At 43.6% G+C, this 24,110-nt stretch overlaps 1 long non-coding RNA gene across 3 annotated transcripts in view; it reads left to right on the forward strand.

The window, feature by feature from the left end:
• The first annotated feature begins 3,871 nt into the window (after positions 1 to 3,871).
• Positions 3,872 to 24,110, forward strand: part of LOC103012613 (uncharacterized) — an 84,355-nt gene continuing 64,116 nt past the window's right edge. For all 3 annotated transcript variants that reach the window (XR_451172.2, XR_009008377.1, XR_009008376.1), the window contains exon 1: positions 3,872 to 4,065. This is a non-coding gene — a long non-coding RNA (uncharacterized LOC103012613). The remainder of the gene's footprint in view (positions 4,066 to 24,110) is intronic.

Consider the following 24,110-nt stretch of genomic DNA (forward strand, 5'->3'; position numbering starts at 1 on the left):
CCACTGTGCCACCAGGGAAGTCCTCAGGGTGTTTTCTAATGATGAACGCCTGGAGTCATATTCGTTTCGTTCCCCTTGAGGACTTGCTGATTTAAGTCAGGATTAACCAAAGACAGATACTGGGATATTTTACTGAAGGCCTTTTATCCTCTGCTTTCACTGCTCTGCAATCCCACAGTACCATTTTATTTCATTTCATTTCATTTTTAATTGGGGTATAATTGATTTACAATGCTGTGTTAGTTCACAGTGCCATTTTTAATTACCCAGAGCTAAACCTGAAGTGAGGGCAAATACTGATTTTGCAGAAGACCTGTAAATTATCTAGGTGACAAAGAAAGGGCAAAATGAGATTTTTGTATATATTACGTATATAATATTATGTATTTATATAGATACACACATATACATTCACGCTTGTTCGCATATTACTTAATTTTTTGTCTGTTTTCTTAGATTTAAAATATAACTACATTCAATCAATCAGTCTATCATCTATCTACCTACCTACCTGTCATCTTAAACTATGGATAGTTTCACAAAGACAATAATTGGAAAAGCAAAATAGGAAAAAGAACAAAAAGTTAAGTTGACCAAAATGGACAGTTCCTAATGTTTTTGTGCTGGAACTTCAACTTCACTTCAGGGGTAAAGAAATGGACTTTACCACTGTACTCAGCTTGCTTTTCCTGTCAGGGGAGGTCCGGGGCTCCTCGATGCTTTTCCTCCCCCTTCATTGTTTGTTTCACGGCTCTTTCCCTTTGACTTGCTGCTGTTTTGTAAGCTTGCTGTTGTCGGTGACTCTAACACAGGGTGTCAGCCATCATTTGTTAAACATCTGTTCAAGTCATTTTGACCAATGTCAGTCCCTTCCCCCGAACTTCCTTAAACACACACACTCACTTCCCCCAAACACCTCAAGTATATATTTGGTTTAAAGCAGCTTAGGACCCCAAATCACTGTCCCCTCCTTTGCGATTCGCTCAGTAGCAGATGTAGAAGTGCCTTCAAATGTCACCTGCGAGGCACAGCCGTTCCCAGCATCCCTGAAAAGAAAGCCAGAGCTGAAGGTGGACGAGCCCGAGACAGAGAGGCACAGACCACCTGAAGGCCTGCGGGGTCTGCACAGCCTCGACACCAGTAACACCCAGAGGCCAGACAGGGCCCGTCTGGCCGTGCAAACCAGTGACCAGTTCATCGTTATGTGCAGACAGACACGGTGAAATACTGAGATCAGTTCTGTCCCCAATCTTGGCAATGGACCTGAAAAACGATGGACTCCTTTGCAAGATGGTGGGGATTCTGAGCGGCCCCGTAGTTAGGGTTTGAGCGGCTTCTTCCAAAAGAGCTTGAGCGCATTCGCGGATGAGATACACGCTACTCACGCCCACGCTTGGTGGGCGAGCTTGCCCTGGAAACCAGCCGTGGCTTCGCCTCACTCACGCCCCCCTTGGCACCGTGTGTCAAGTAGGAAAATCCAGCCTGCCCCTGTGACTCTAGTCTGTAACCGGGGCAGGGTCTGAAGCTGCCTTTCTTGGTGGCCTGGGGAACCCGGGGTGGAGAGATGAACCTTTTTTTTGGCTACGCCATGCGGCGTGTGGGGTCTTAGTTCCCTGACCAGGGATCGAACCCAGGCACCCTGCAGTGGAAGTGAAAAGTCCTAACCACTGGACCGCCAGGGAAGTCCCAAGAGAGATGTATCTTTAACTGCGTGTCATCACTGAAGTTTTCTGGGAATAACCTAAAACACCACTGGGAAATTTGGGGGATTTTCTCTGCTTCAAAAGTCTCCCAATTATACAGATGTTCATCAAATTAGACTGTGCATGCTCCAAAATACATAAACTGAAAGAAGGCCTTCACTGCAGAATTATGAAGAACTCTTATCATACACTGCCACGCCCCCATTGTCGTGCTGTCCTCCTTGGGAGGCAAGTGTTACAGAGGAGGAGGCTATCTAGTCCCTGTGATCATGGCAGATCGGAGTACTGAGCAAACGGAGAAGTTGTGTGTCTAAACCACAAAGGAAAGAACATGGTCTTTCTTCCTCTTGATTAGAAAGATTTCTGCTTGCTTTGAAGTAAAAAGCGCTGAATGCACAAGGGCTGATAGTTTAAGACATGATTTATTCATCAAATCCACAGTTACTCACTGAATATCTGCCTTGTGCCAGGGCGCTAGACTCAGGGGACAAGCAGAGGAGTTTCTTGCTCCCAGAAAGCTTACAAAATATTACTTCACCTCAGAGTTATCAAGGTGATAGATGTCCTTGATTCCTTACTATTATTAGCCTTTCAAAGGTAATACAAATTTAGAGGTCATGGCATGGGCTGCTGGTTAGTTACATTGTTAAATCTGAATACCTAGGTGGCTATTGGATACAAATGTTTACTTGAAAGCAACTGTTACCCAGTTCACTAATTTGTGGAATTTCTAATGGAGTAGAAGTTTATGGCTGTTGATGATTTTAAAAAAGCATAACTTCAGTGAATCATTATTACAGGGTATATAGCTATTAATATAATTTATTAATTATCCTTAGTTAAACTGAAGCTTATAATGTTTAATTTTCTTGTAGAAAATTCACTTGTGGTTAAAAGTGTTTAAAAAAATGACACAGGTGACAAGGACCTACTGTATAGCACAGGGAACTATACTCAATATCTTGTAATAACCTATAATGGAAAAGAATCTGAAAAAAGTATCTATCTATCTATCTATCTATCTATCTATCTGAGTCACTTTGTCATACGTCTGAACCTAACACAACATTGTAAATCAACTACACTTCAATTAAAAAATTTTTTTAAATAAAAAATAAAAAATAATTTTAAAATGACATAGGGTACAAATTAGTAGGTAAAAATAACATGAATGCATTTGCCCCTTCTGTTCCATTTCTCCTACATTTTAGTCTGCTGGTTCTCTGGTTTTCTTTTTTTTTATTAATTTATTTATTTATTTTTGGCCGTGTTGGGTCTTCGTTTCGTGCGAGGGCTTTCTCTAGTTGCGGCAAGCGGGGGCCACTCTTCATCGTGGTGCGCGGGCCTTTCACTATCGCGGCCTCTCTTGTTGCGGGGCACAGGCTCCAGACGCGCAGGCTCAGTAGTTGTGGCTCACGGGCCTAGCTGCTCCACGGCATGTGGGATCTTCCCAGACCAGGGCTCGAACCCGTGTCCCCTGCATTGGCAGGCAGATTCTCAACCACTGCGCCACCAGGGAAGCCCTGGTTCTCTGGTTTTCAAAGGTGATTTGTGTCTCATTCATTCTTTTTTTATTATTATTAATTTATTTATTTTTGGCTGCATTGGGTCTTCGTTGTGGTGCGTGGGCTTCTCATTGTGGTGGCTTCTCTTGTTGTAGAACATGGGCTCTAGGCGTGCGGGCTTCAGTAATTGTGGCTCGTGGGCTCAGTTGTTGTGGCTTGCAGGCTCTAGAGTGAAGGCTTAGTAGTTGTGGTGCACAGGCTTAGTTGCTCTATGGCATGTGGTATCTTCCCAGACCAGGGATCAAACCTGTGTCCCCTGCATTGGCAGGCAGATTCTTAACCACTGTACAACCAGGGAAGCCCCTCATTCATTCTTTACAACAAAATTTTGTAATTGTTTTGCCAATTACATATTCACATTCCATCTTCTGAGCTACATGAGTCTTCTCTTGCTTACTCAGTCTCCAGAGCTGAACCTGTGCACGTGGTTGGGAAGAAGTAGCTCAGGTGGTTCACAGAATTCGATGCTGAGGGGACTGTGGGTGTCTGATGTCTGCATAGCCAGAAAGATTTTCAAAAGGACATAATTAGTTATCACTAGTTTGGCAGAAATTAAGAAAATGGGTTCAGAATTTAAAATAAGACTTTGTCATTTTTGCAGGCCACCTCAATGTTCACTGCAGCACTATTTACAATAGCCAGGTCATGGAAGCAACCTAAATGCCCATTGACAGACGAATGGATAAAGAAGATGTGGCACATATATACAATGGAATATTACTCAGCTACAAAAAAGGAACGAAACTGGGTCATTTGTAGAGACGTGGATGGACCTAGAGACTGTCATACAGAGTGAAGTAAGTCAGAAAGAGAAAAACAAATATTGTATGTTAATGCATATATGTGGAATCTAGAAAAATGGTACAGATGAACCGGTTTGCAAGGCAGAAATAGAGACACAGATGTAGAGAACAAACGTATGGACACCAAGGGGGGGAAGTGGGGGTGAGGTGGTGGTGGGATGAATTGGGAGATTGAGATTGACATATATACACTTATATGTATAAAATAGGTAACTAATAAGAACCTGCTATATAAAAAATAAATAAATAAAACAAAATTAAAACAAACAAAAAAAGAACTGCATTGCAGGGAAGAAAGAAAGAACAACTCAGTAGCCAGTAACTGGGCAAATATCACATCCTGGTTCCTTCACACGTCAGAATGAGAGGCTTTCCTGAGGAGACAGAGCCAAAAAAATATTGCCAAGACCTATGTCATCAACATATACGAAGAACTCATACACTCAGTATCATAAACTCAAACAACCTGATTAAAAAATGGGCAGAGGACAAGAATAGGCATTTTCCCAAAGAAGACATGCAGATGGCCAAGAGGCACATGAAGAGATGCTCCACATTGCTAACCATCAGGATAATGCAAATCAAAACCACAATGAGACATCACCTTACACCTGTCAGAATGGCCATCATCCAAAAGATAACAAATATATATATCGTCTGATATCACTCATATGTGGAATCTAAAAAATACAACAAACTGTGAATATAACAAAAAACAAAGAGACTCACAGTTATAGAGAACAAACTAGTGGTTACCAATGGGGACAGGGAAAAGGAGAGGGGCAATATAGGGGTAGGTTATTAAGAGGTACAAACTATTATGATTAAAATAAGCTACAAGGATACATTTTACAACACAGGTAATACAGCCAATATTTTATAATAACTATAAATGGAGCATAACCTTTAAAAATTGTGAATCACTATATTGTACACTTGTAACTTATAAAATATTGTACATCAACTATAATTCAATAAAAAATAATAATCACATATAGAAAAAAAAAAGACAACAAATAACAATTGTTGGTGAGAATGTGGAGAAAACAAAACCCTCCTACACTGTTAGAAGGAATGTTAACTGGTGCAGCCACTATCGAAAACAGTATAAAATTTAATTTTTCCTCAAAAATTAAAAATAGAGCTACCATATGACCCTGCAATTCCACTCCTGGGCATATATCTGAAGAAAATGAAAACACCAATTTGAAAAGATACATGCACCCCAATGTTCATAGCAACACTATTTACAATAGCCAAGATATAGAAGCAACCTAAGTGTCCTTCAATAGATGAATGGATAAAGAAGATGTGGTATATATATATACAATGGAATATTACCCGGCCATAAAAAAGAATGAAATAATGCCATTTGCAGCAATATGGTTGGACCTAGAGATTGTCATACTGAGTGAAATAAGTCAAACAGAGGAAAACAAATAGTGTATATTTTCACTTATATGTGGAATCTAAAAAATAAGACAAATGAACAAATATAACAAAACAGAAACAGACTTACAGATACAGAGAAAAAACTAGTAGTTACTGTAGTAACTACTACAGTAGTGGGGAGAGGAGGGGAGGGAAGGGGCCAGATAGGGGAAGGGGATTAAGAGGTACAAGCTACTAGGTATAAAATAAATAAGATAAAAGGAACATAGCCAATATTTTATAATAACTTTATATGGAGTGCAATCTATAAAAATATCAAATCACTATGTTGTACACCTGAAACTAATATAATATTATAAATCAACTATACTTCAATTAAAAAATGAGAGACTTTCCTTTAGGTACAGATACAACCTAAGACCCTTTCTAAGAACTGCCTTGTCACCAACGGGAGAGAAATGGCCTCATATGCCCAGGTAGAATAGGAAAATCTTAGTGATACTCACACAGCAGGAGAAAGTGGATTATAAACCTGTTAAGCAGTTTCAAAAATGCTATTTGTGAGAGGTATTGATAGGGCTTATTTGAAAGAGATTACAGCTTTTATTTAAAAATAACAAAACTGTAATAATATATCACCGTGTTGAGATTTCAACTTTCTCTGACTGTTGCATGTAGTGTCTTGTTATGAAGGGCTTCATTCCTTCATTACAAGACTTTTGGGGAAAAAAAAAAAATCATCCAGTTGTGCTTGCTATTTGTTATAACCCAAATATCAGTCCCCCGTGTGTCTCCCATCCTCCAAGCTTCTGTGAATGACCTTTTCCTGTAGTAGAAAGATCTTCACAGAAAGACAAACAACAGATGATATTGCTTATATGTGGAATCTAAAAAAGGATACAAATGAACTTAGTTACAAAACAGAAGTAGAGTCACAGACTTAGAGAATGAATTTATGGTGCCCAGCGGGTAAGAGGGGGAGGGATACACTGGGAGATTGGGATTGACATATACACACAACTGTATATAAAATAGATAATCAACAAGGACCTACTGTATAACACAGGGAGCCCTAGTCAATACTCTGTAATGACTATATGGGAAAAGAATCTAAAAAAGAATGAATATATGTATATGCATAACTGATTCACTTTGCTGTACATCTGAAACTAACACAACAACATTGTAAATCTACTCTACTCCAAAAAAACAAAAAGATCTCGAGGCTTCCCTTAGAAACAAAGGCTACATCTGAGCTTGATAGAAGACAGACAGCCAAGAAGCATCCCCACTTCAGCTGGCGGAGCAACATGGCGAGACTCAAGGACTCAGGGGCAGAAGCAGGAGTGCATCTCTGTCACTGCACGTTGTATTCTAGGCCAGTGCAAAGAGACCCAGCACCACGGCATGGGAGAGAGACCTCAACCTCTGGACTCAGGCTTGTTAAGATGCATGGTTAGGAAAGCACCAGCCCGTCCCCTGTGTGGTCAGGGCACGCAGAATCCGGGGTCAGCCCCATCCTGAGAGTTCAGTGTTTACAACTGGGGAAGTACTAGACTCTTCCCCAGTAGGGTCAGGAGCCTGGCGTTCAGGACCTGTAATTACAGCTGTGTCACGTGACCAGATAGCACATTGGCTTCTGCAGTTGGAGAAAGCCCTGCTCCCTGCTGGCATGGTTGAGGGGCAGGGGTCCCAGCGTGTCATTGATGAGAATCGATTGCCTTCCACACAGGCCATAGCTGGAGTCCATGGAATTTTGCAGGCAGCCAACTCCCTCTCTGAGAGGCCAGCTGCAGGGATCAGTTTGGACAACCCTTATCTTAGAAGAGGAAAAGTTTGGTCTGCAACTTAGGGAAAAGGAATGGGCACTGAATGAGAATTTTCCATTTGTCCAATATCTCTTGCTACATTCACATATGACAAAAAATGCTTGGAAGAGGACTAAGGTTTTGTCAACGGAATATGAGGGGAAGTGGTGTTTGACACTCGCTGGGATGGGGTGTAGGACACCGGGCTTGTTCCTTCCCTGTCACATTGGGTTATGGAACCAGATTATGGCCCTGATGCAGCTTTGATCAAACAGGTGATGACAAAGTCCTGAGGTCCATGAGTAGCCATCTAGAGGAAAACTTCTGCTTAACTGGAGCTATTACCTGACAGGGAAATAAAATTCACTGCTCTTCAACCCACTGTGGTTTTGGGTCTCTGTCAAAGCAACTTAGCCTTCATGCCAATTAATTATAAATTGTTTGACAACGGTGAGGCACCAGATTGTGCGGGCTGGAAACGCGCTATTTGTTTATATCATGGCAAAGTATTTTCTACCACTTTTACCTGGAAGACACACTGCCTATTCTAAGGGAAGTGGTTGGAAAGAACAGAATATGTTTTGAGTCCTCTTGGAAAGTTTTAGCAAGGACTTCAACAAAGAGCTCAGGAAGAATTAGACAGTTTGAAATTAGAGATGGAAAGGAAAGAGTCCATGTATTTGGAACCTCATAAGGTTAGAAGTGTTACCTACTTGGGAACTCCTCAAAGTTTTTCTCAAAGACCCATTCATATTTTTCTGCAGAACAAAGGGAGACTGGTCTGTGGCAAAGACGAGGTTGGGGTGTGGCTTTCCTACCCTCGCCTATGATTTCACGTGGCCTCAAGGTAGCCTTCATTAAGATGAAGAAGGGAAGGCAAGATTGACTTCAGAGGATAAGACATAAAGCAGGTTCAAGAAATATGGCTGGAAAAGAATGTTGGGTGTGGTCACAGCACGTGGAAAAGACTATAAAAAATATACTCAGAAGCGTACGAAGATTTTGAAGGAATTGTGCTGCCAAAGAAATGATAAGCCTCACTTGTGAAAGCTTGTTAGCATTCAAACCCCAAGCCAGTTTTTACCTAGGGCATACTTTCTAATACCCACTTTGGATTTGGCTCTGGTAGTACTGGAAGGGAAAGAACCTCCGAAAAGGCAAAATTGAGTCCATAGGGACTTTCCTGGTGGTGCAGTGGTTAAGAATCTGCCTGCCAATGCAGGGGACATGGGTTCAATCCCTGGTCGGGGAAGATCCCACATGCCACAGAGCAACTAAGCCCGTAAGCCACAACTACTGAGCCTGTGCTCTAGAGCCCGCGAGCCACAACTACTGAGCCCACGTGCCACAACTACTGAAGCCCGCACGCCTAGAGTCCGTGCTCTGCAACAAGAGGAGCCACTGCGATGAGAAGCCCGTGCACCGCAACAAAGAGTAGCCCCCGCTCACCGCAACTAGAGAAAGCCCGCACGCAGCCATGAAGACCCAACACAGCCAAAAACAACAAAACAAAACAAAACAAAACAAAATTGAGTCCATAGAAGACATGAGAGTTATTTCCAGAGAGCAAGTTGGGCTAACCAGACAACTTCTTTCACTGCCAGGGTAATGTTTTATAATTTTCTGCCTGAAATTTGATCATTCCTATGCACTGGTGACTTCTGTGGGTTTCCTATTCTTCCCTTTCTCAGGTGGGAGTTTTATTATGATTATCATGTTTCTGCCCCATCATTACATGCTGGATGTGGGGCTGGGTGGAGTGGGGAGATGCGGCAGATTAAAAAAATCTTTTAGTTTATAGGTACCTGAACTACCAAGGTCCCATACGAGCATGGCCTATAGTTTCTAGACTGTGAGCTGATTCAGTCCCCGGATGGGACTACGGGTTTCTCCTTTGAGGGAAGCATGTGATCTCCTTGTGGGAAGTAAGATGCACATGTGTTCCTGGTGAAAGTAAGGTTCTTGTCTCATTGCAGAAAGAAAGCAACGAGGCAGGGAGAGCAAGAAAGTAAAGTGAGGATTTTTTTAAAGCAAGAATATGCTGTCAGAGGGAGAGTGGGCAGACAGGTGAGGGGCTGCCCTGGGTTTTTTCGTCCAGCTCCACCTTCCCGAGGGGAGGAGGGATTTTGTCCTTATTTAGACTTGATCAGAGGTGTCATGGCATCAGTGCATCGAGGGGACTTCTTATCTGCAAGGCTAGTTTCATCGCAATGGGAACGTAATGAGCAACGGGTTACATCTGGGTGCTGGAGATTCCCGCCTTTTCCCACCTTTCTTTGTGTGTCTCCAGGACACTTATCATCCCAAAATGTGTGGTTTCCTGTCAGTCTGGAGGTTCCTGCTTTCCTTTGTCTGCCCAAGGACCCCCGCTGTTTACAAGATGCGTGGTTTCCTGCCATCTGGCGCCTGCCCCCCCCTTTCTCTGCTCACATCTAGCTACCTGCCTCCTGTAACACATAGACATGTGGACGTCCAGAGAGCTGGGCTCTGGCAGAGACTACCAGCCACCTGCCAACATCCATTATCCATTTCTCCATATTCACACAGGTATGATACACTCACGGCTGGCCTGTTAGATCACATTTCCCGGCCTTCCTTGAAGTTCACAATGACTGTTAACATGTAACTGTTCTAGCCAAAGGAAAGTGAGCCATTTTTGGTCAGGGCCTCTCCTACGTTCCGCTTCTCCTTCCCATTTGCTGGAATCTAGTCTGAAGGTAGATTCATCTTTGATTGTGCAGAGGTTGCCAATGGTGTAAGGGATGATGGAGCAGTGAGACTGAAGAAAACCGAACTATTCTCCCCAAACTGGCTGCTCATAGAGCTATTACATGAGGACAAAATCAGCTTAGTCACTCTTTAAGCCAAGGTACTCTTGGAATCTTTGTTACAGCAGCTTTGCCCTCACCCTAGCAAATACAATCTGTGAAATAAAATTCATATTTTATGGCAAGACAAGAAAAATGTAAACATAAAAAAATCCTTCTCTGCCCTTTGGCCTCCTCTCCCCCCCACTGTGCATTGTGTATCTGCCTTATACTTCGACCGGACCTCCCCCATCAGCAGGAATACCTGCTCAACCATAAAGAACAACATTCTCCTTGCATCAACAAGACAACTCCTTAAAGATAAGATTCCTTCTTGATCTTATAAGGGGCCACAGGACCCACCACAATGACGCTTAGATCTGGGTCATGTAAACTGTCAATAAATACATCATTTGATGTGCAGTCCTCTGTGTCAAAAGACTTACATAACTGTGCCTTGACTTCTAACAGGTGGAACAGTTCTTAGAGCTTTCTGAGATGCTCTTCCTGGGTTGTAATCCTCAAATTTGGTTTGAATAAAATTCTCCATTTCTTTCTTAGATCGACTGATTAATTTTTCATTGACAAGACCTTTATTACATTTCCCCTGAAGGGTAGCAGAATATGCCACCCCAAAGCACACCACTTTGACATTAGGACTCTTTTGCGTTGAAGGCAATTCAGAAGCAGATATAAGAAAAACTCTCTGCCTTCCCCTTATTTGCCTAATAGTGGGACATAAATTTGTAAAGGTGCCCTCCCGCCTCACTAGGAAGGACAGAGGTTTTAATCACTGGAGACAATTCTAGACCCTCATCAGCTCAGAGATGGCATCAGAGGAATCTACATAACAAACTTGGCTAAAACAAGCCCTTATCTTTCATTAGTTTCCACATGTACTTACCTTCCACAACCTGCCATCCTAGACACTCAGAGTCCTTTTCTTTGTCTCATCGCTTCTCTAAACGTTTACTGTTCTTTTGTTAAGGTGCTAGATAAGCCCAGATTCTATCCATCCATTGCTGAGTGTTCCCACGTGTATGTGTGATACACATGTTAATACACTTCTGTTTGTTTCTTTCTTGTTAATACCTTTTTTGTCCATCTAATTTATAGAGCCCCAGCTGGAGGACCTCTGAGGGTAGAGAGAAAAATATTTTTTTCCTTTTCTACACCCCCATGTGCTCATACAAGGAACTTGTGTTTATTAGCATTTTGCTGAAGAAGATACGCGAAGGATGGCAAGAGTTTAACATTATAGTGAAGGATCAGCATAGCTTAGAGCTTTAAACAGAACATTAGATTTGTATTTTTTCTAATGCCCCTTGCTTAGGACTCTCATGGGGACTTCTCATTGGCACGCTTTACTGGGTCCCCGGCCTCCTAATTTCCAGGTCCAATACCTCAGCACTCATATTCGATGCTTCATCATAGTGTCTGACCCGCCTAACTACACTTTCCTTCCTGAATTGTTCACTCCTCCGCTCGTGCTATTTTGCCCTCATGACAAAACTACATGGCAATCTCCTTGCTGGCCTTTTGCCCCAACCCTTTAATGAAAATATTTCTCAAGGGTGAGTTCTTGACTCTCTTTTCATTCTGCACTGTCCCTAGGGAATCGTGGTCATTTCCCTTCCTTAGAGGTCAGTTCCGTGGGGATTATCCCCAAACCTACTTCTCTGGCTCTGACTTCTGTCTTGGGCCCCATCTCGCATTTTGGACTGCCTAGTATCTCTGACATATAGGTGTTTTACCAGATCAAACACACGTATTTATACATTTGACAGATATGTTTTAGACATCTATTAAATACTGTGTTGGGCATTAGGAGTACAGTGACAAGTGAAATGGATAAGATTTCTGCCTATTGAAGCTTGTAGTCTATTGAGTAAGGAAGAAATGGATGGTGTGGATTTAGAGAACGTTCTGGGCAGAAGGTATAAATAAACCCAAATACAGGCCCTGTGGTAGAAGGGACGGAAATGTCGAGGAGCTTAAACATCAGGGTGGTTCTAGCAGAAGGGAGAAAGTGAAGCAAGGTTCCAGAAGCATAGGACATGAGAGTTGAGGAAGATGGCGGAAGAGTAAGACACGGAGATCACCTTCCTCCCCACAGATACATCAGAAATACATCTACACGTGGAACTGCTCCTATAGAACACCCACTGAACGCTGGCAGAAGACCTCAGACCTCCCAAAAGGCAAGAAACTCCCCACGTACCTGGGTAGGGCAAAAAAAAAAAAAAAAAGAAAAAAGAAAAAAACAGAAGCATAGGACAGACCATATAGGGCTTGCAAACCACATCAAGAGTTTGCCTTTTATATTGAGAGGTACTGAAAGCTGTTTGAGATGTTTTATACAGACCTGATCATATTTTCATTGAAAAGATCCCTCTGGCTCTGGGGAATGGATCAGGTGTTTGAAGAGGAGCAGTGGTAGATTAAAAACTAAAGGCTACAAGGGGTATTTAGTAGGTAAGATAGGATTTGGTGAGAAGTTGAATATGGCGGGGGGAGGGGAGAAAGGAAGATATTATGGATAATTGCTAGGTTTCTGGGCTTGGATAATTGAACAGATGGTGCATTCACATAGACAGGAGATGTTGGAAGAGGACCAGGTTTGAAAGGGAATATAGGTGTTAAATAGGCAGTTGATATAAGGGTTTATTTCTTACAGTAGAGATGTGGGCTGGAGATGTGAATTTGTGATTTTTATATAGTAATTAGACTGAGGATGTGGATGAGATTTCCCAGGAAAAGAGTATATAGTGAGAGGAAGAGCGGCCAAGAGAGGAACTCCAAAATTTAATGGCTCCATCGAGGAGACTGAGCCAGGAAATACGGCTGAGAAGGGGTGGTCAGGGCAGTTGGAGGAAAATCAGGAGTGGAAAACAATGTTTTAAGAAACAGGGTAGGGCTTCCCTGGTGGCGCAGTGGTTAAGAACCTGCCTGACAATGCAGGGGACACGGGTTCGAGCCCTGATCTGGGAAGATCCCACATGCCACAGAGCAACTAAGCCCGTGTGCCACAGCTACTGAGCCTGCACTCTCGAGCCTGTGAGCCACAACTACTGAGCCCACGTGCCACAACTACTGAAGCCCGCATGCCTAGAGCCCGTGCTCTGCAATAAGAGAAGCCACCGCAATGAGAAGCCCACGCACCGCAACAAAGAGTAGCCCCCACTCGCTGCAACTGGAGAAAGCCCGCGTGCAGCAACGAAGACCCAACACAGCCAAAAATAAACAAATAAGTAAATTTAAAAAAAAGAAACAGGGTATTATGGACTGAATGTTTGTGTCCCCCCCAAATTCATATATTAAAATCCTAACCCCCAACGTGATGGGCCTAGGAGGTGGAGCCTTTGGGAGGTAATGAGGTCATGAAGGGGGAGCCCTCGTGAATAAGATTACTGTCCTTAAGAGGGACCCCAGAGAGCTCTCCTGGCCTCTTAGATGGCCATCTCCAAACCAGGAAATGGGCCTTCACCAGACGCCGGTTCTGTAGGTGTCTTCGTCTTGGACTTCCAGCCTCCAGAACTGTGAGAAACAGATGTCTGTGGTGTAACCCACCCCGTCTGCAGTACTTTGTTGTAACAGCCTGAACGGACTAAGAGGGAATGCTCAACATTGTTGCATGCAACTCAAGATATCATGTAGCAGGTCCAGAACATCCACTGGATCTAGCGGAGTAGAGGTCTCTTGTGACGTTAGTGAGAATCCTTCCAAAGGATAAGTTAGGGAGATTGGGATTGACATGTGCACGCTGCTATATTTTAAAATAGATAACCAACAAGGACCTCCTCTGCTCAAAATTCCAAAACAACCTAATTGGGAAAAGAATTTGAAAAAGAATAGACACATGTAGATGTATAACTGAATCACTCTGCTGTACACCTGAAACTAACACAACATTGTTAACTATAATCCGATATAAAATAAAAAGTTTTTAAAAAAAAGGAATAATGGGGTGAGAGCCAGATTAGAGATGTCGGGAAAGTGAGTGAGAAGATAGAAGGGAGATGGTTCTGGGAAGGAAGAGACAGGGCAGAGGCTGGAATGTAGGGTGTGGGAAGGTGTGCGCATTAGTTTTAATGAGAACTAGTTGGACGTGTTTAAATAGGAATGGGAAGGATTCAACTGGGAGGGAAAGATTGAATTCAAGATAAAGTAAGTCTGAATCCCCATCCTCCACTCTTCCCCCGTAGGCCGCTCAGATTACCTTAGAGAAGAGCTTTCCAGCTCGAATAGAAGGATAGCTAGAGCTGTAGGTAACATGGTATGTTTGGTAGAAGTAGACAGAGGGTTCTAGTTTGATGTTTTTATTTTTATGGAAAATAGGAAATAAGGTTATTTCCTGAGAGTGAAAAGAGTAGTTCTGTGACTGTGTGTGTGTGTGACTGTGTGCATGTGCGTGTGACTGTGTGTGACTGTTTATGTGTGTGTGTGACTGTGTGTGCGTGTGTGTGACCGTGTGTGACTGTGTGTGTGACCGTGTGTGACCGTGTGTGTGTGACTGTGTGTGTGTGACTGTGTGCGTGTGCGTGTGACTGTGTGTGTGTGTGACTGTGTGTGCGTGTGTGTGACTGTGTGCGTGCGTGTGTGTGACTGTGTATGTGTGTGTGACTGCATGTGTGTGTGTGACTGTGTGACTGTGTGTGTGTGAGACCGTGTGTGTGTGTGACTGTGTGTGTGTGACTGTGTGTGTGTGACTGTGTGTGTGCGCGTGTGTGTGCATGTAGGGTGGTGTTAGTAGGAGGATTCAGAGGACTAGAGAAGTATAGGGAGGTTTCCAGTTTTCTATCACTGCGTAACAAACCACCTCAAAATGCAGTGGTTTAATCATTTAATTGTGCTCACGGACTCCATGACTCAGGGATCTGTACAGAGCACATGGGGATAGTTTGCCTCTATCCCATGATGTCTGGGGCCTCAGTCAGAAAGATGTGAAGGATGGGGGTAACCTGATGGCTGGGGCTGTTATCTTATGGAAGACTCTTCATTTACATGTCTGGCAGTTGATCCTGCCCCTTTGCTGAGACCTCAGCTAGGTCTGTAAACTGGACATAGACGTGTGCCCATCCCGCGGGTCTGGTCTTCCTCACAGTACAGTGTCTGGGTCCTAAGAGTGAGAGCCTGAAGAGACTGGAGGAGGAAGCTGCCAGTTTCTAAGGCCTGGCCTCTCCGCCTGGATGGGAGCCTTAGTTCCTGCCGTGGAACTCAAAGATATTGTTCTGTGTGTGCCTTGAGGATCCGGAACCAGGACCCTGCCCCCAGGCTGCACTATTGTTTCCTGACTGCCCGTCCCTCGTCTCTGCATCCCCTCCCTTCCCTGATTAGCGACTCTTTGAACCCGCCCTTTGGAACTCAGGGAAGGTCCCGGAGGCTGAATGAAGCCTATTTCCTACAAACAAGAAATGGGGGACACGGAAAGGATATGTACCAAGGAGCCCCACAAGATCCTGCTTGGTTTCACAAGGACTGACAAATGGACAGTATGGAATTGGACATTTTATCAGTTGTAATCCTGGCTAATCACTAAACAATTGGATACTGATCTCAATGCGGTGGTTAAAAATAGCTGATTCACTAGGGTGATAGCTGAGGATCCTGCTAAGTCTGTGTGTTACACGTGGGAAGCAGTTTTCTCCTCCATCCCTGTGTTACACAGCTCACAGTTGTAGCCACCGTCCTACCCCTCTCCCCTGCTTAAGTCTTTGTCTGCAGCTCCTTTATAATGCCAGGCACTTGGGCTAAAAATAGCCGTTCCATTTTCTTGTGACTCCACCCAGGTTCATCTGCCTGCTTTCCCTGCGTCCCAGGAGGCCATATCCACAGCAAGGGTTTTTTAGCAAGCCTTTGTATTTCTTCCCCTCCAGCTACAGACGACCCACCCCACCCTTCCTCTGCAGGGCTGCGGGCAGCTTTCCTAAATAGCGCCTTGGAGTGAATGCCCAGCGGCGTTGGCGCCCTGACCCGGACTCTTGGAGGGAGTGGACACCAGAGGAAACATTCAAGAGGAAAAAGGTCCCTGCCTAGGGAAGCAGTCTCTTTGAATCTTCGTAAAAGGTTGAGAGACCTTGCTAGAGAGATCAGGGGTGATGCCACGTGAAAGGGAAGCCCAAACAATGGGAGGTCACCAGACAAAGAAACAGGAAGAGGCTTGTAAGGAATTCGTCGTCCTGATTCTAAGATGTACATTTTTTTTTTTTTTTCATATTTCAGTGTTGCACATGTTGAGACATAGCTTACAATGGCTGGGTACATTTCACGTCATGGTGGTGTTTCTTCTCTCCCCTGCTAGCCTTCTAGCCCCGCTCCATCCCAGAAACAAAGGCATTTTTAAAGTGCAGGCAGTGCCTCGTCCAATGGATGGTGAACAGATTTGATGAAACAATATATTCACCGAGGTAAATTCAGCACGGTCCAGGGTTTACCTGCAGCCTTGTGAACTAAGAATCTTAATTTGCAAGCACACGAAAGGACTTTTTCTAAGAAAAAATCTACTATTTACTTGGCTTACAAAGATGGAAGTTTAAATTTAGACTGTCCATTGAACAGACCTAACAGACACACTGGGAGGGGTAGAGGAATGTTCAGGTCAGACCAACAATTTCCCTCCTACAGTCGGCCCTGGACGCAGAAGCCTCATTTTCATCAGGGAGCTGAGTGGGTCTCACAGGACAGAGAGCTTTGCCCACAGGCATATGATACTCCTCGGCCTCTGTGACTTTCCCCTCCGAACCTCCTTTGCAGGCACCTCCACTAGCCCTTTCTGACGACTCTGGTTTTTTTCTCGGGAATCCAGGCAGGTAGTATTGAAAACCAAAAAACAAAAAACACTTTTTTAAAAGAAGAGTTTTAAAAATCTCTGGGTAGAACTATTCTACCCTTAGGTGTTAATCCTTTGAAAGCACACACCCTTTTTTTTTTTCCTTTTGAAAACACACCCTCTTAAATAGGTGTATATGATCTGTATCCATATATGATCTATATCTATATATCTATGTCTATATCCATACAGGAAAATATTTTGCTTTAGCTACACTCAGAAATACAGCCTTGAGAGATTCTCTGTTTCTTTACGGCATCCATTATATTACATCATTGATTCTCAACCTGGGCTTCAGATGACCCGCCCACCACACCCCCCGACCCCTTTTATTCAGGTGAAGAGTTATTTTTGTACATTATGTGACACGGACCATATAGTATTACTCTTTCATGCCTGGTTTCTTTCACTCAACATAATGTTTGTACAAACATCAGTGTTGTTGTATGTAGTTGTAGGTCGTCAGATGTCGTGAGTGTGTAGGGTTTCATTATACGAATACACCAGTTTATTTATCCCCTCAACTGTTGATGGGCATTTGGGTAGTTTCCAGTTTTTGGCTATTTTGAATGCTGTTATGAACATTCTAGCACATGCCTTTTGGAGATCATATGTACACATTTCTGTTAGGTTTATACCTAGAAGTGAAGCAGAAATTGTGCACCTCAGATTGGGACTTGAACCCACAGGGCCAGGACTTGAACCCGGCCAAAACCCACAGTCTCCCAACTGAGGTCACACACCTGGTTTCAGGACTTAATGAAGCTCAGGTTCTTTTTTTTTTTTTTTTTTTAAATTATATGTATGTTTGGTATGATGTTAACTGTTTTTTTGTTTGTTTGTTTTTATTTATTGATTGATTTATGGCTGTGTTGGGTCTTCGTTTCTGTGCGAGGGCTTTCTCTAGTTGCGGCAAGTGGGGGCCACTCTTCATCGCGGTGCGCGGGCCTCCCACCATCGCGGCCCCTCTCGTTGCGGAGCACAGGCTCCAGACGCGCAGGCTCAGCAATTGTGGCTCACGGGCCTAGCCGCTCCGCGGCATGTGGGATCTTCCCAGACCAGGGCTCGAACCCGCGTCCCCTGCATCGGCAGGCAGATTCTCAACCGCTGCGCCACCAGGGAAGCCCAAAGCTCAGGTTCTTGATGTCTCATCTCAGAAAGAATTCAGTGAGAGACAAAGTGATAGGTAAGAAGTGGATTTATTTAGAGAGAAACACACCACAGACAGAGTGTGGACCATCTCAGGAGGTAAGAAAGGCACCAGGGTATGGGGTTATCAGTTTTTATAGGAGTGGGTAATTTCATAGGCTAATAAGTGGGAGAAGTATTCCAGCTATTTAGGAAGGGCAGGGATTTCCAGGAACTGGGCCACCACCCACTTTTTGATGTCTTGGAACTGGCATGGCAACAGTGGGTGTGTCATTTAGCTTGCTTATGTGTTACAATGAGTGTATACTGAGGCTCAAGATCTAGTGGAAGTTGACTCATCCGCCATCTTGGACCCATTTGGTTCTAATCAGTTTATGTCATGTCCTTGGACTATGTCATTCTCTCAAAAGTTGTGCCCTGCCTCCTTCCCTCCTATTTCAAAACTGATGAATTAAAAGGTTTGCCTATATTCAAGCTAAGTTTATATAGAATATTTTCTTTAAATGAACATCAGGCCATGTGACTCACCTTTTGAAACCCTCACTGACTCGCTTTTTTAAAAAAATTTATTTGTTTATTTATTTATTTTTGGCTGTGTTGGGTTTTCGTTTCTGTGCGAGGGCTTTCTCTAGTTGCGGCGAGCGGGGGCCACTCTTCATCGCGGTGTGCGGGCCTCTCACTATCGCGGCCTCTCTTGCTGCGGAGCACAAGCTCCAGACGCGCAGGCTCAGTAATTGTGGCTCACGGGCCCAGTTGCTCCGCGGCATGTGGGATCTTCCCAGACCAGGGCTCGAACCCGTGTCCCCTGCACTAGCAGGCAGATTCTCAACCACTGTGCCACCAGGGAAGCCCACTGACTCACTTTTATAGTTTTTTTGAAAGTGAAAACATTATAACATGCTTTTCCAAACCAAATATTAAAGTTAATATTTAATTTTCAACATAGTCTTAAATTCTACATGCATAATCCTGAATATCTAAACCATGTGTTAAACAGCTGAATACATTCTACTGACACTTCAGATCTTCAGACACCAACAATCTATTAATATAGCTATTACTCCAGGACACATTTGGATAGAGGTCTTAGATCATTTTTAAGCTCACTTGAAGAGCACCAATCATTAACAATCATTTTTGCATTTTATTCATAAACACTGATACAATTTATGTTAAATATTTTCTTTAAAAATGAATGTGTGTTAAAGTAGTTTCAGCATTAGAGTAAGCTTTATTCCAATCTCTTTGTTAAAAAACACATTATTTTCACAATATCAAAATCTACTTTTCAGTGATCTGTGGCATCATTGCTACAGATACTTTTTTGAGTTATCAGAATTATTTTTTAAAAAAGAGAAATGATCCAGTTCCGGTCCGTACATCTTATACCCCCTTCACATCTAACACACACAGCCCTACGGCTCATGCGATAGGCGGTGTCTGGCCAAAGGGCCCTGGAGGACCCGACTGTGTCTAATTCCTTCTCTCAGTCATGTTTTCTCCTGTTATTTGGCTGGATGCTTTTCCCTCCGTTTTGAATTTTCTTATTGTCCGATCCCCTGTCCTACACACCCACAGTCCACACAGCTCAGCTCCGAATGGGGAACCTCTTCTCATCCTGCAAATGTCACCTTTTTGGGATCATGGTTATCTAAGCAAGCACCTCCATTTTATTTTTGCTACTTCTATCAAACTTCTTCATAGCGCTTGCGACAAATTTGAAAGTCTATACTAATTTTTCTTTTTTGCTCGTCTGTGTCTTCTTCTAGCCTTGGGGGACTTTAAAAAAAGTACCTATGTGTATGCCCCACTCCCAGATATCCTGATATAATTCATTTGGTGGGGATCCTGGCCTTTTTTAAAAAAAAAAACAAACCTCTCAAGCTAATTAAAATGCCACATACACATCATTACAAATAAATACTGGAGGTGTGATATAAACAATTTTTATTGATGGATGTACACAATTCAAAATACTTGGAGACCACTGGAACAGCCCATACAGCACCTCATTTGGCATCTTAGGGAACCATGTTACAGAGAATCTCTGAATTAGGTTCACTGTTATACAGCTGGTTACTGCTATAGCCGGGACTACTCCAGTTTCCAGTCTCATTGCTTTTCCACTGCAATGCGAGCTCTGGGTGTTTCATATTCTAACTATTTGTGCATGTCTGTATCCCTCACTGAACTGTAGCAGCTGGGACTGCGTCCTTTTCATAATCTCACTCTCCATAGAACAGCTACATGTAATTCTCTGCTCACAGTAGACTGTCAGTAAATGTGTTGAGAGCAAATAATATACCCATTCAGATCACTTACATGACGTCTATATAATATGCTTCACTGAGCTGGTTTTGACATTTTATACCTTGAGCACTGATACTTCATTATTTCAGAATCTTCTTCTTTGCACAATAAAGAGTTGAATCAATTTTAGAGCCTTGAAGCCAAAGAGGTTTGAGGATGCTTGACATTACAGTACTGTGTATGGAGTATTAAGTATCAGTAACAACAGGGATTATCTTGGTCTATGGTTGGACTATTTTTAGCCGTAATATTGGGAAGTATCCGAATATAAAGAGTCTCCTAAATCAGACTGGTCATTTCAGTAACTACACAGTACTATGAATTTAGGGGCAGCGCTTGACTTACAGTATTTGACTCAAATTAAAAAGAAAAAAATCGTTGTACAGTTAAGTATTTTCTGATGTTTCGTATTTTGTAAAAAAGAAAAAACAATAGTCAAACATTCAAGCTATTGTCTTAAATTAATGAGGTAGTTCTGGCTCTAAGGATTTTTGGACTGGGCTCTTTGCAAATAGAGTGAAAATATAATTGTCAATAAAATCCAAGAAATTTTGTGGTTGGAAATATACGGTAAGCTACCTTCTCTTAGCTGGTATGGAGGTTGGGTTTCTAGGACATAGAGTACCTGGTAATTTTTTATTTGGCAAGATTAAATTCCATTAGAAAACAGAGGGTTAGGGGAAAACAACTAAAATAGCATTAAAAAAATTTAATGTCAAGCATATAACAATAAAAACTTTAAAAAATTCACAATAAATAAAAAGTACAAAAGGAGCCTGTTTCATCAGTATAAGAGTCTGCTCCAGAATAATCCTCTTTAATTGAGGAAACATTGCTCTTGGCTTGATGATCTGCTGAAACCATAGGTTTTGTTTTATATGAAATGTGCTTCATTGACAATTTTCCAAGCTGGCCTTTGCTGGCTTGAGCGGTAAAGTCTTGCGCTCTTGCATTCTTGTTCTTGCAAGTCTTGGCAAAATGCTAAGCTCCTCACACGTTATTGTGGTGCCCAAGGGCATGCTTTCCAGGCTTGATCTTCTGGCCATTTATGGAGAGAGTTAAGTAGAGACAAATCTCCCAGCACTTTGCTCAGCCTCGCCCTCCTGAGAAGCAGGGATGGGGGGCGGGGGGTCAGTGTGTGTCGACTAGGAACTTTAAATCTGTGAATAACAATAAAAACCCGACTGGGCAAAACCACTCCTGGAAAGGCTTATGATACTTGTAAGTCACCCTTTCTACCCTTAAGGTCCTTGAGAGCAGTGTTTTCCCATCTTTACATCCCTAGCTCTTGTTAGAATGTCAAGTGACTGTCGCTGCTTACTATGCAGTTGTTGAATGAATTATGCATGTGACGTTGTGGGGTTATTGTATGAGAATAGCCCCTTAGTTGTCTCTTGCCCCTTAACAAATCACCTTTTCTCTGTAATTTTTTTTTTTTTTTTTTAATTTATTTATTTATTTTTTGGCTCTGTTGGGTCTTCGGTTCGTGCGAGGGCTTTCTCTGGTTACGGCAAGTGGGGGCCACTCTTCATCGCGGTGCGGGGACCGCTCTTCATCGCGGTGCGCGGGCCTTTCACTATCGCGGCCCCTCCCGTTGCGGGGCACAGGCTCCAGACGCGCAGGCTCAGTAGTTGTGGCTCACGGGCCCAGCTGCTCCGTGGCATGTGGGATCTTCCCAGACCAGGGCTCGAACCCGTGTCCCCTGCATTAGCAGGCAGATTCTCAACCACTGCGCCACCAGGGAAGCCCTCTCTGTAATTTTTGCAGCCTTCTGGGGGGGGGGGTCAAATCGGAAAGCAAATTAATGTTTGTTGCTCATTGTCAGTGGGACTTTACTCAGTGGAAGTAGTTTATCCACCGAATGAAATGTAGGGCACTTCCCATACCTTCTCCCCTCACACTCAGGGACTAAAATGTTGGTTGGTCAGTAATTAATTAATAATTATTATTTTAAAAATAAATACATTAATTAATTTATTTTTGTCTGCGTTGGGTCTTCGTTGTTGCACGCGGGCTTTCTCTAGTTGTGGTGCGCGGGCTTCTCATTGTGGTGGCTTCTCTTGTTGTGGAGCACGGGCTCTAGGCGCGCAGGCTTCAGTAGTTGTGGCACGTGGGCTCAGTAGTTGTGGCTTGCGGGCTCTAGAGCGCAGGCTCAGTAGTTGCGGTGCACGGGCTTAGTTGCTCTGCGGCACGTGGGATCTTCCTGCACCAGGGCTCGAACCCGTGTCCCCTGCATTGGCAGGTGGGTTCTTAACCATTGCGCCACCAGGGAAGCCCTGGTCAGTAACTAAAACACCCCGTTGCATTAATAGTAAAACTTCAATTCTACTTACACTAAATGAGTTCTTCCTGCTTAAGGAAAGGCGGTGTGGTCAGGAGACGGGGAGAGAGGAAGGGTCTGGATTCTGATCAGATGCTGGTTTCCTCTGGGTTTGGCCCAAGTTCAAAGCTTGTTCTTTTCCTCGTGGTCCCTCCTGGACTCCATCTCTTGGGATTTCTCACCAGCAGCTCCCTTGACCCAGGCTAATGCCTCTTTGCTCCTGCCAGGCACTTTATGGTAAATAAATTCATGTTCTCTGCCCCAGTGTCTTCCTGTAAGGCATGCAAAGCAGCCTCTCCTCATTGGATGAATCTCTACTCTGCATTTTCCAAGGCAGATACTGAATCACCAAGGATCCTACGTGACATCAATCTTCTTTTGAATCCCTCTTGGCTTGTGATGCAAGGAGGGGTTTACTTGGGATTGTCCTGCTTATAGCATGGACACTCCTGATTCCCTGGAGCCCCTCCCTGGGATGCAAAAGTCCTGGTTTTCCGCAGTGGGTACGGCAGGTTGGGAGAAAAGCGCAAAACCCACCCCCAAATAGGGACTGAAAACAACATAATCTCAGTGCTGAACAGATATGGCGCAGATTATCCGTCTCCCATAATTGCTGTCACAGTCATGATTTGTGGGACACGAAGTGGTGACAGAGACTCTCTCCTTGACCAAACTAATCGGGCTCCTCTGAGCCCTCTTCTTGACCAGGCCTCAACTTTGGCCCATGAGGATTGCAGGCTCTCAGCACTGCACTGTGACTTCATCCATTCCCCACACTAAGCGATGTGAACAAACGCGAGTCTCGTTTCTAGCAGCTCAAGGTCACGTCCCTAAGATGATGACTGCAGCTGCCTTAAGAATCTGCCTGTGAAAGCCCAGCACTGTCAAAAGGATTTACTGTCTGTTCCAGCCAGTACCTCCCTATAGGCCCTTGACCTCCCTTTTCTTAGAAGCATTTCCCTTAAAAACAACAACAACAACAAAAACCTTGCAATTATAAATCCTTTCTCTATCCTTTGCAATACATCTTTTACAACCCAGAGATGTCTTTCGCAAGAACCCGGGGTCATCCCTTTGAAATGGAAGCGTCGGGGAGCCTCTGTGGAGGGCGGGAGCCTAAATTTGGTAAGCACACAGGTGGCTAATCACATCGACTTCCCCCTTTTGAACCCTCAAAGCTTTTCCTTTAGCTCATCCCGGCATTTCAGAAGCCTCCTGCCTTTTGTTTGGGCAGAGTTGAGCTGAGTTTAGACTGAGTTCTCTCCCCCATTGTAGAATTGCTGAATAAAATCTGCCCTACACTACTTTAACTGGTGTCCAGCTTTGTTTCCTTCTGACAGCGTGCAACATAACTGTGTGTAATCGCGAGTGTTAACTGTCCTTCTTTGATTTCGGATTGACTATGCTTTGTACTGAGACAGAGC

Source organism: Balaenoptera acutorostrata, chromosome 5 (assembly GCF_949987535.1).
Source record: "Balaenoptera acutorostrata chromosome 5, mBalAcu1.1, whole genome shotgun sequence".
Lineage (NCBI taxonomy): Eukaryota > Metazoa > Chordata > Mammalia > Artiodactyla > Balaenopteridae > Balaenoptera > Balaenoptera acutorostrata.